Source organism: Polistes fuscatus, unplaced genomic scaffold (genome assembly GCF_010416935.1).
Source record: "Polistes fuscatus isolate 324 unplaced genomic scaffold, CU_Pfus_HIC Scaffold24, whole genome shotgun sequence".
Classification (NCBI taxonomy): Eukaryota; Metazoa; Arthropoda; class Insecta; order Hymenoptera; family Vespidae; genus Polistes; species Polistes fuscatus.
The window spans coordinates 1529066-1538140 of record NW_025113101.1 but is presented as its reverse complement, the minus strand read 5'-3'; the positions used below and the strand labels follow the sequence as shown (position 1 = coordinate 1538140).

The following is a 9075-nucleotide window of genomic DNA, read 5'->3' as shown; positions in this document are numbered from 1 at the left end:
CAACGTAACAGTATAAAATGATCCGGTTGTAAAACGATCTAGAAAATAAATTCGTAGTGGGCCAGAGAGCACATGTCACACTGATTGCACATCCGCTTCCGTAGAGTTTCTCCATGGTGGGCCATTATAAAATCGGTCCCACATTGAAAAAGTAACATAATATTTATTGCCATGTTCCGTTCAATTAAGGGTTGACAACACGATTCACGCTTGTGTTGTAAGCGAAAGAAAGAAAGAAATAAAGAAAGAAAGAGAGAGAATAATACGAGAGTGAATAAAATAGAGAAAGATAAAGAAAGAGGGAGAGATAGTAGAATTGGGGGTAGTGTGGAGGGGGAGGGAAATGGCGGAGATGAGAAAAGGGGCGGGCAGTTTCAAACGTGGGTTAACTTCTTTCTCTTTCGGTTGTCGATCCATTTCTAAATCTATGGACCTTTTTAAGTGGGGCGTGTGTATGTGTGTTAGCCTGAATTTATACCACTCGCACCCCCCCCCTCCTCTTCTTCCGATTTGGGACGACGCTCGCGAACGAAATTGTTCAAGGGCCCTGTCTTTTTCTTATTGTACTACGACGAGGACGACGAGGACCACGACGAGGGTTCGAAAGGAGTGCCGAACACGCATCACTGAACATCACAAATAGAGTCGTATTTAGAAGAGAGGGATCTTACCGAAACGCGTTGGTCGTCTATTGTATTACGTAACGCGTCGTGCTACAATCTTCCTTTTCGATCTTTCTTTTTTCTTTTTCTTTTTCACACTATAAATTAAAATGGCGATTAAAAAGTGAACTCATAATTGTTTATACGTCACGAGCGATATTACTTTGTTTTACTTATTTTTTCTCTCCGATATTCTTCGGTCTTACGAGTGTAAGATATTTTACAGTGCGACTCGTTAATTGTATATTTATTATAATTAATAAATAATTCTTATTAGAAAAATGATATAATATATAATGAAATAATAAAATCGATACTATTTCATAAATAAAGGGTAACTTGCCGAGGAATCATATCGAGGTCCCATGGTGTAATGGTTAGCACTCTGGACTTTGAATCCAGCGATCCGAGTTCAAGTCTCGGTGGGACCTGTAGGTAAATTTTTTTTTTTTTTTTCATTATAAAATCCTACATATAACATTTATAAATTATTCTGCATATTATTGCAAACAAAAAATGTTTATATATATATATTTATATATATTTGTTTTTAAATAAACCGAGTAACTTCGTTCGTAAAGGTTCTTACGGAGACTTTGTCGGGATCAACGATCATTTTGATAAGTTTCTTTTTTTTTTTTTCGATAGTAACACGAATTAATTTATTTAACAAGTTACGATAAAACAAACACGACACACGTTGATGATTAGATAATTTGATAAATGTTACGTCGGTAATGTCTGCGTGCAGTTATAATCGTTCGTAGATTAATCTCTAATTGCTGTGAATTTCGAATAACGTCTCGCGAATCGTGACAACGTGATTTTATCTTACATGTATACATATACATATATATATGTGTGTATGTATATTATACAGGATGTATCAGAATTAACTCATCTAATTTTTTTTCAACAATACGTAGCCCGATAAGTATATAAATAATTTACAATAATATTTTACATAACACATTAATATTATTAAAGACTAAAAACAAAAAATGAATTGTACAATTTATTTTACATTATAATTAATTATAGTATCGCTTCAATCGTTAAATAAATAATTGTATAATTTTTTTCGCACAGTTCACTGTCATAATTATCAGTAGATGTAATTAAAAAAACTTTTTTCTTTTTTTTATAATAAAGTAGAGTTCAGAAGTGTTTCCTTATCTACGTGACACGATAAAAATCGATAAAACGTTAATTTATCTTACGATATGACTGTAGTTACATTTTTCTTTTTTATCAGAAGTCATATTAATAGAATCAATGTAAAAGAAATGTTAATTATTAGAATTATTTGTGCTTATTAATATTTTTCTCAATAGAAACCACGTCAAATATTTCATTTATTTAATATACAAATATTTCTATTTATGAATTAAAAAATAAGACGAAATAAAATATAACGAGGCATAGGTTTAACTTAATTAACCGGTCATTTTATAATTCTACAATTTGAAAAACAAAAAAAAATGATTCGATGTCAATTATTTTAATTTCCTTGATCGCATTTTTAAAACTAATTGCATTGAAACACCGTGTACACATTTATATTTCATATTAACACAACATAGGTATATACGTGTGTACAACAAAAGACAATTTAGGAGGAGATCTATTTCCACATAATCTCCATCATGGGGGGTAGGGGAAAAGGGGTGAAAACACTTTCATGAAACGTAGCGGGTTCGTTCGTTCGTTCGTTCGTCAAACACTTATCTTCGATCGGTCGCTCGACGCATTGACTTTTACTACCCGCTGTTGCACCTGGTCGCATTCAAGTTCTATTTCGTTTTCGCACAAAATTATGGCGTGACGCGATACTACCGGTGATTGGAAAGAAAAAATACAAAAAAAAAACGAAAACTCGACACACGCGTCGAGACACGTGAAACAATGTGAATGAAAAAGAATGAGAGAGAGAGAGAGAGAGAGAGAGAGAGATTAAATCTTTGACATGATAGGATAAGATCGGTCGTTTTGAAAATGTATAATCGACATAATTATACACACATCATCCTCGTTCGTTTATTCGTAGATAATTATTATCATTTATTAACGATATGCATGCAAACATGTCGAGAGAACATGTATATATATATATATATATATAACATGATTATCCATATTATTGTATTTTCTGCATAATTTGCATAATTTGTTTGGATTGTTTTCTTTTTAAACCAAGAATAATATTGTATCTTTTTTTATTTTCCCTATTTATCAGTTCTAAGTCATTTTTCTATGAACAACTTCTCACACTTGTTCAATACAAAAAATAATCGCATCTTTTCACTTTTTCTTTGGTGTCAACAGAATATGGTTTTTCATTTTCGAATGGATCACTTATTTTTCTATAGTTATGTTTATACCATTTTCCATGGGGTACTCGTATATGAATCCTTTTCATAATCATATTAAATTACTATATTATTCCTGATTGATTTGTAATAATCCAACTGATTATTAATATTATTAAAAAAAAATATATATATATAAAAATAAAAAAAGAACCAATGGAAAAGGTATTAACAGATAAACGGATAATTAAAAGTATTCCCCTTAGTCAGCAAATTCTAATTACGAGAGGCAAGATCGTAAGTTTCTTCCTTCCCTGCAGATTCGCATGATCTCATTTGCATGACAGTGCATAGTCTCTCTTTCTTTCCCTTTCTCTCTCTCTCTCATTCTCTCTTTCGGCGCATGAATGTCGTCGTCGACTTTGCAGGTATACTTTGGAAAATCGATTTTAAAGGGCAAGAGGGAAAGAGAAAGAGACAAGTAAAGAGAAAGAGAGAGAGAGAAAGTAACTTGGTAAAAGCTATGGGTGTCTATATTCTCATAAATTTATCGTAATCTCTAAATGGTAAATGTTTCCAGCTAAGTTTTGACCGTTTCATAGGAACTAGTATTAGATGAACATATAAAATGTGAATGATTACGATCAAAAGGCCGATTTAATATTCCTGTTAGAGCTCTACTTTTAAAAAATAACGTCTTTACCTATTCTAAAAATATTTATTTACATTTATTTATATAATATCTGTTATACTTTTATTTATGTATTATTTACTATTTTCTTTTTACATTTATCTACTTACTGTGCGTTACTACTAATATAATGATAAGTTTAATAATAATTACATAATTTTCATTTTTCTTTTGTTTTATCTATACATTATATTGTACTTTACTGTAATTAATGGCCTTTAGAGAGCCTAGGCTCTAGGGTTAATAAAATATTATTAAATAAATAAATAAATAAATAATATTTTTTCTCTTTCACTCTCTCTCTTTCTCTCTCACACACGATTTCCTACATATATAATATATACAAATTTATAAAATCATATAAAAAAAAACATAACAAGAGAAACTTTTCAAATTATAAATTTATTCGCGTGGTATCCCTTTTATCAGATTTTTTATCTAATTTTTATTTTGACATTTTGCTTGCCGTACTATTAGTTATCCATGTGTGTGTGTGTGATGCCTGCGAAACATACCGAAAAATAAATAAAAAATAAATAAAAAAAGATAGGAAGAAGACGAAGAAGAAGAAAAAGAAAATAAAATTCTAACGAGGCAGAGATGGAACAAAAGCGATAGGTGAAAAAGCATGCAAGCTCGAAGATAAATGCTTTTACTGTCGAGCTCATCCATTTTAAATGCGAATACTCTCTCATGCCGCCTAGTGTTTATTATACTCCTCTTTTACTTTCCGTGTTAATACTTATATTTGTTTCTTTTTAATGTTTTTTTTTGTCTTCTTCTTCTTCTTCTTCTTTTCTTTTCTTTTCTGTAGTTTTCAGAGTTTAGTTTGACTTTTTTTTTGTTAGTTTAGTCTGCGGAATATAAAGAAACGTGTGCTCTTAACAGAGAACATTTATGTCGTCTGTCTCGTGTTTACTTTATCGCACCTCTGATACTACGTTTTCTACTATCTATCCACTAACTAACTAACGTCTAACCATACCGGAACATAATAATCCATTAGATGTGTTTAAAAAATATTATATTATTGAGAAATTGAAGCGTGTACGTTTAATCCCTTACGTGTTCGTATCATGGTAATGTGAAAATATGATTATTATATATATAACAGTAGATTAAAAAATTGTGACACTATCCAACTTTTTTAGTATGTTATTTTATTAATATTAATAATCTCTATGATTGCTTTATAAATTATATATATATATTTTCAGATAATATTTATTAAAAATAAACTTAGAATCCAAGCCAATAATTCAACTAGTATACGTTTAAGATAAGACATAATAATTTAAAAATATATTGAAACATTATAAAATATGAAGATTAATATAGGATAATAGGAGAAAATATTAAGGAAAAATGAAATTGTTTAATGATATAATAAATAATTAAATTATAGTCTCGAATCATTCGTTAATAATATAACAAATATATTGTGTGTATACTTTTAAGATAAGATATTACAATTGAAAAATATATTGTATTATATTATAAAGGCTAATATAGGATAATAAGAGAAAATATTAAGGAAATGAAATGGTTTAATGATATAATAAATAATTAAATTATAGTCTCGAATCAATTCGTTAATAATAACAAATATATTGTGTGATACTTTTAGATAAGATATAACAATTGAAAAATATATTGTATTATATTATCAAGGCTAATATAGTATAATAAGAGAAAATATTAAGGAAAATGAAATTGTTTAATGATATAATAAATAATTAAATTATAGTCTCGAATCATTCGTCAATAATATAACAAATATATTGTGTGTATACTTTTAAGATAAGATATAACAATTGAAAAATATATTGTATTATATTATAAAGGCTAATATAGGATAATAAGAGAAAATATTAAGGAAATGAAATGGTTTAATGATATAATAAATAATTAAATTATAGTCTCGAATCATTCGTCAATAATATAACAAATATATTGTGTGTATACTTTTAAGATAAGATATAACAATTGAAAAATATATTGTATTATATTATAAAGGCTAATATAGGATAATAAGAGAAAATATTAAGGAAATGAAATGGTTTAATGATATAATAAATAATTAAATTAGTCTCGAGTCGTTCGTTAATCACCTCCTAGGTTCTCTCATTTAGTCGGATTTTCACGAAACGACGACTATCGAGAGAAATAACGTGTAATAGACGAAGAAATAAAAAAGAAGAAGAAGAATAAGAATAAGAAACAGGAAGAAGGAAGAGAAGAGAAGAGAAGAGAAGAGACATCGTCTCGACGTAAGTCGAGAAGGACATTTTCCTACGATCGTTACCGGAAGTTCATCAAGATGTGACAACGCTACCGTGAAACTCTTGCGCGCTCGTAAAATACTTTCTCAATTTAAATTTGAACGTACCGTAGGAGAAGATCCTCTTTCCTCCTCCTCCTCTTCCTCTTCCTCTTCCTCCTCTTCCTCCTCCTCTGGAAGTTTCCGGTTAACGAGCGGAACCCCATAACTCAGGCGAACGATAAAATACTACCGTAATGACGAAACGTGTAATCTAGAGTCGCGTGAGCCATCTCTTCCCATCATTCTCTCTCTTCTTTCTCGCTCTTTTTCGATAGTCTTCGAAAAAAAGAAAAAGAAAAAAAAAACGTAGAAATATGTCGCATTTTTCGTTGATGCATCTCTGCTGACAGGTTAAAGTATTTTATTTGAAAACATTTAACGCACTCGTGTAAATTCTCAATTCGTCGATGTTTTCTTATAAAAGAAAGTGCATATAATAGGATGTGTATCCTAATTAAATATATTACATATATATATATGCATTAATATAGCATTAATAATATGATTTATGCACGTATATATTACATGGAATATTTGAATCGTTGTTTTAAATTTTATAATTAGAAATTGATCATAAATATGTATATATATATATAATTCAATGTATATGCATATAATGGAATATATAACGTATACGTTATAATATGTATTATTTCATCTTTAAAGTCTACTTTTCTTTTTACTACAGTGCTCGCAGTTATACATTATTATCTTTTTCGAGTACTTTTAAAATCAATGTTCTCTAAGTAGTATTGTTTTATCAAATCTAATCTACAGATCTAATTTCATTAGAGAGAATGATAGAATTATTTCATAGTTTAACTGATTATTTCATAAATAAACGGATTTTTCACGTTTTAACGTTAACGCGTCTAGATAAATACTATACAGGATCGTTCTGAGGGAATACTAAACAAACGAATAGCTTGATATCTCTTTTTCCCCGTGAAGTTAACGGTTACCGTAAAAATAACGTAGCGTTAAATTAAACAGATTTATACGTTGGCCTGACGGAATTTATCGGGGTTTCAAACTCCCGCGGCTCCCGGAGTTTTACTCGATATCGGCAACGTCGTGATTTTACTTTTAACGAATATAGTAACTACTATATATACTACCTGTCTCACCTATGTCTTCCAACAAAATTTTCCAAAAGTATGAGATACACTTGCAACAATTATTTTCTAACGTACAGGTACCACTCGCTACTATGATCGTAAACCCATCTCTTTCTCGTCTGTCTATTCGAAACTTATGCGTGAGATAATGCGCGAACAGAGAGAGTGGCTTACAGTAAATTTCAAGAAGAAGGGAGAAGGGGGAAGTGGAGAAAGTCATTAAGGGAAAACAGCCCTCGATTGGATAACAAACATTTTATCGGGTTTAATTTTGCGAACGAATTCGCTTTGGAGACATTAAAACAACTTTAACGTCGACTTTCGGTAATAAATAATATTATGCGAGAGAGCTACGAAATCTTCCCCCCTCCTTTTTGTCCTCACCCTCGCTCACCCTCCCACACCCTTCTTCTCGCTTCTTATTCGCGCCTCGCAATTAAATAAAATGCGATACATATATATATATATATATATATATCGTTTCGAGTTATAACTCGAATCCTCTTCCCATAGTTTATAGTCCAAATAGTATTTTCCTTAAATCCAAACATAAAGTTAACCCCGTGTCTCCATTTCTTTTCTTTTTCTTTTTTTATCAATACTTCCCTCTTTTATTTATCCTCCCTCCTGGGGGGGGGTTGTTGAATCACATTCGCTTGTAAATTGTACAATAGAAATTTAAGTATTGTAATATTATTTCGTAAAGAAAAAAAAAAAACAAGAAAAGTAAAGAAAAGGAAGGAAGGGGGCCTACGTTTACTTTATTTTTCCTCGTTGAAAATTCGTTTCGATATTATATACGATAAAACGTTTTATAGTATTATATCCTAGATATAGCATATAGCAAACGATCTTTCGGTTATAGACCCATCGAAAATCTTCTTAATCTTCAATATCAATAACATAACTCCCCCTTCTTCCCTCCCCCTCCTCCACCCCGCGTGACAAGAAAGCGCCGCAACCGTTTCAAACCATGCTCTTTTCCATATCTTCCGTGAATTACGAAAGGAAGGAAGGAAGGAAGGAAGGAAGGAACGCCTTAGGCCAATTTGCCAACCTAACTCGTAAAAGTCTGATATTCGAGATTTACGTGCGTCACGCCAATTATAATGCATTTTATTACGTCCTACGGGGTCTTCGTTCATAGCTTGGTACCACTAACACCATCTCTCAACTCTCCACTCTTTCCAACCTAACCCCAGCTCAAACCCAAACCTAACGCAACCTAACCCAAACCCCCGATTATACTCCTCGCGAAAACTTATATCGTAAAAGTGTCCCGGTTATTAGGGGGTTGCTGCTGCTGCTGCTTCTACTTTTTAAAGGTGCCACTGACGTTTAACTAAGACACCCACAATTCTTTTCTCTTTTCTTTTCTTTTCTTTCATTTTTATTTTTTTTTATTATTCCTTCCTCATATTCTTCGTACATTTTTATTTATTCGATGATACAAAGATATACGTGGACGGCAACGTAAAAAGACGTAAAGCTTAAGTGGAAAATTGTCTGTGGTGATGCTTCGTAAAAAAAAAAAAGAGAAAAAAAAAAAGAAAAAAAGAAAAGAAAATGGAGATCTTTTAGGAAGGTCGTTTTTGTAGGCCAGGAAATGGCCTATCTTCCTGTATCGAAATGATTATCGTGAAATGGTGTATTTTACACTTTTACATCGTATACAATGTCGCGACTTAACTGCCTCTAAAAATTTGTTTGTCTACGGTATAATACCTAAACTATATGCTTTATATAATTTTATATAGCCTTATACATCTTCTTTGTTTTTCTTTTTCTTTATTTTAATTTTTATTCTATCAGGGTGAGTCAAAAGTTCTCGTGAGTGTTTTTTTTTTTATTATTAATATTTACAAAATAAATTTTACAAAAAGAATACAATCCATCATGCAGTCTCGAAGTAAAGTTTCAACGCGATAATAAACGGCACGAACTTTTGCTTCATCCTAATATATTCCTTATT

General features: G+C 30.9%; 1 non-coding gene across 1 annotated transcript; it reads left to right on the top strand.

Annotated features, from left to right (window-relative positions):
- The first annotated feature begins 1021 nt into the window (after positions 1–1021).
- Trnaq-uug lies at positions 1022–1093 on the top strand. Its single transcript has one exon. It is a non-coding gene; the product is annotated as a tRNA-Gln (tRNA).
- Positions 1094–9075: the final 7982 nt, after the last annotated feature.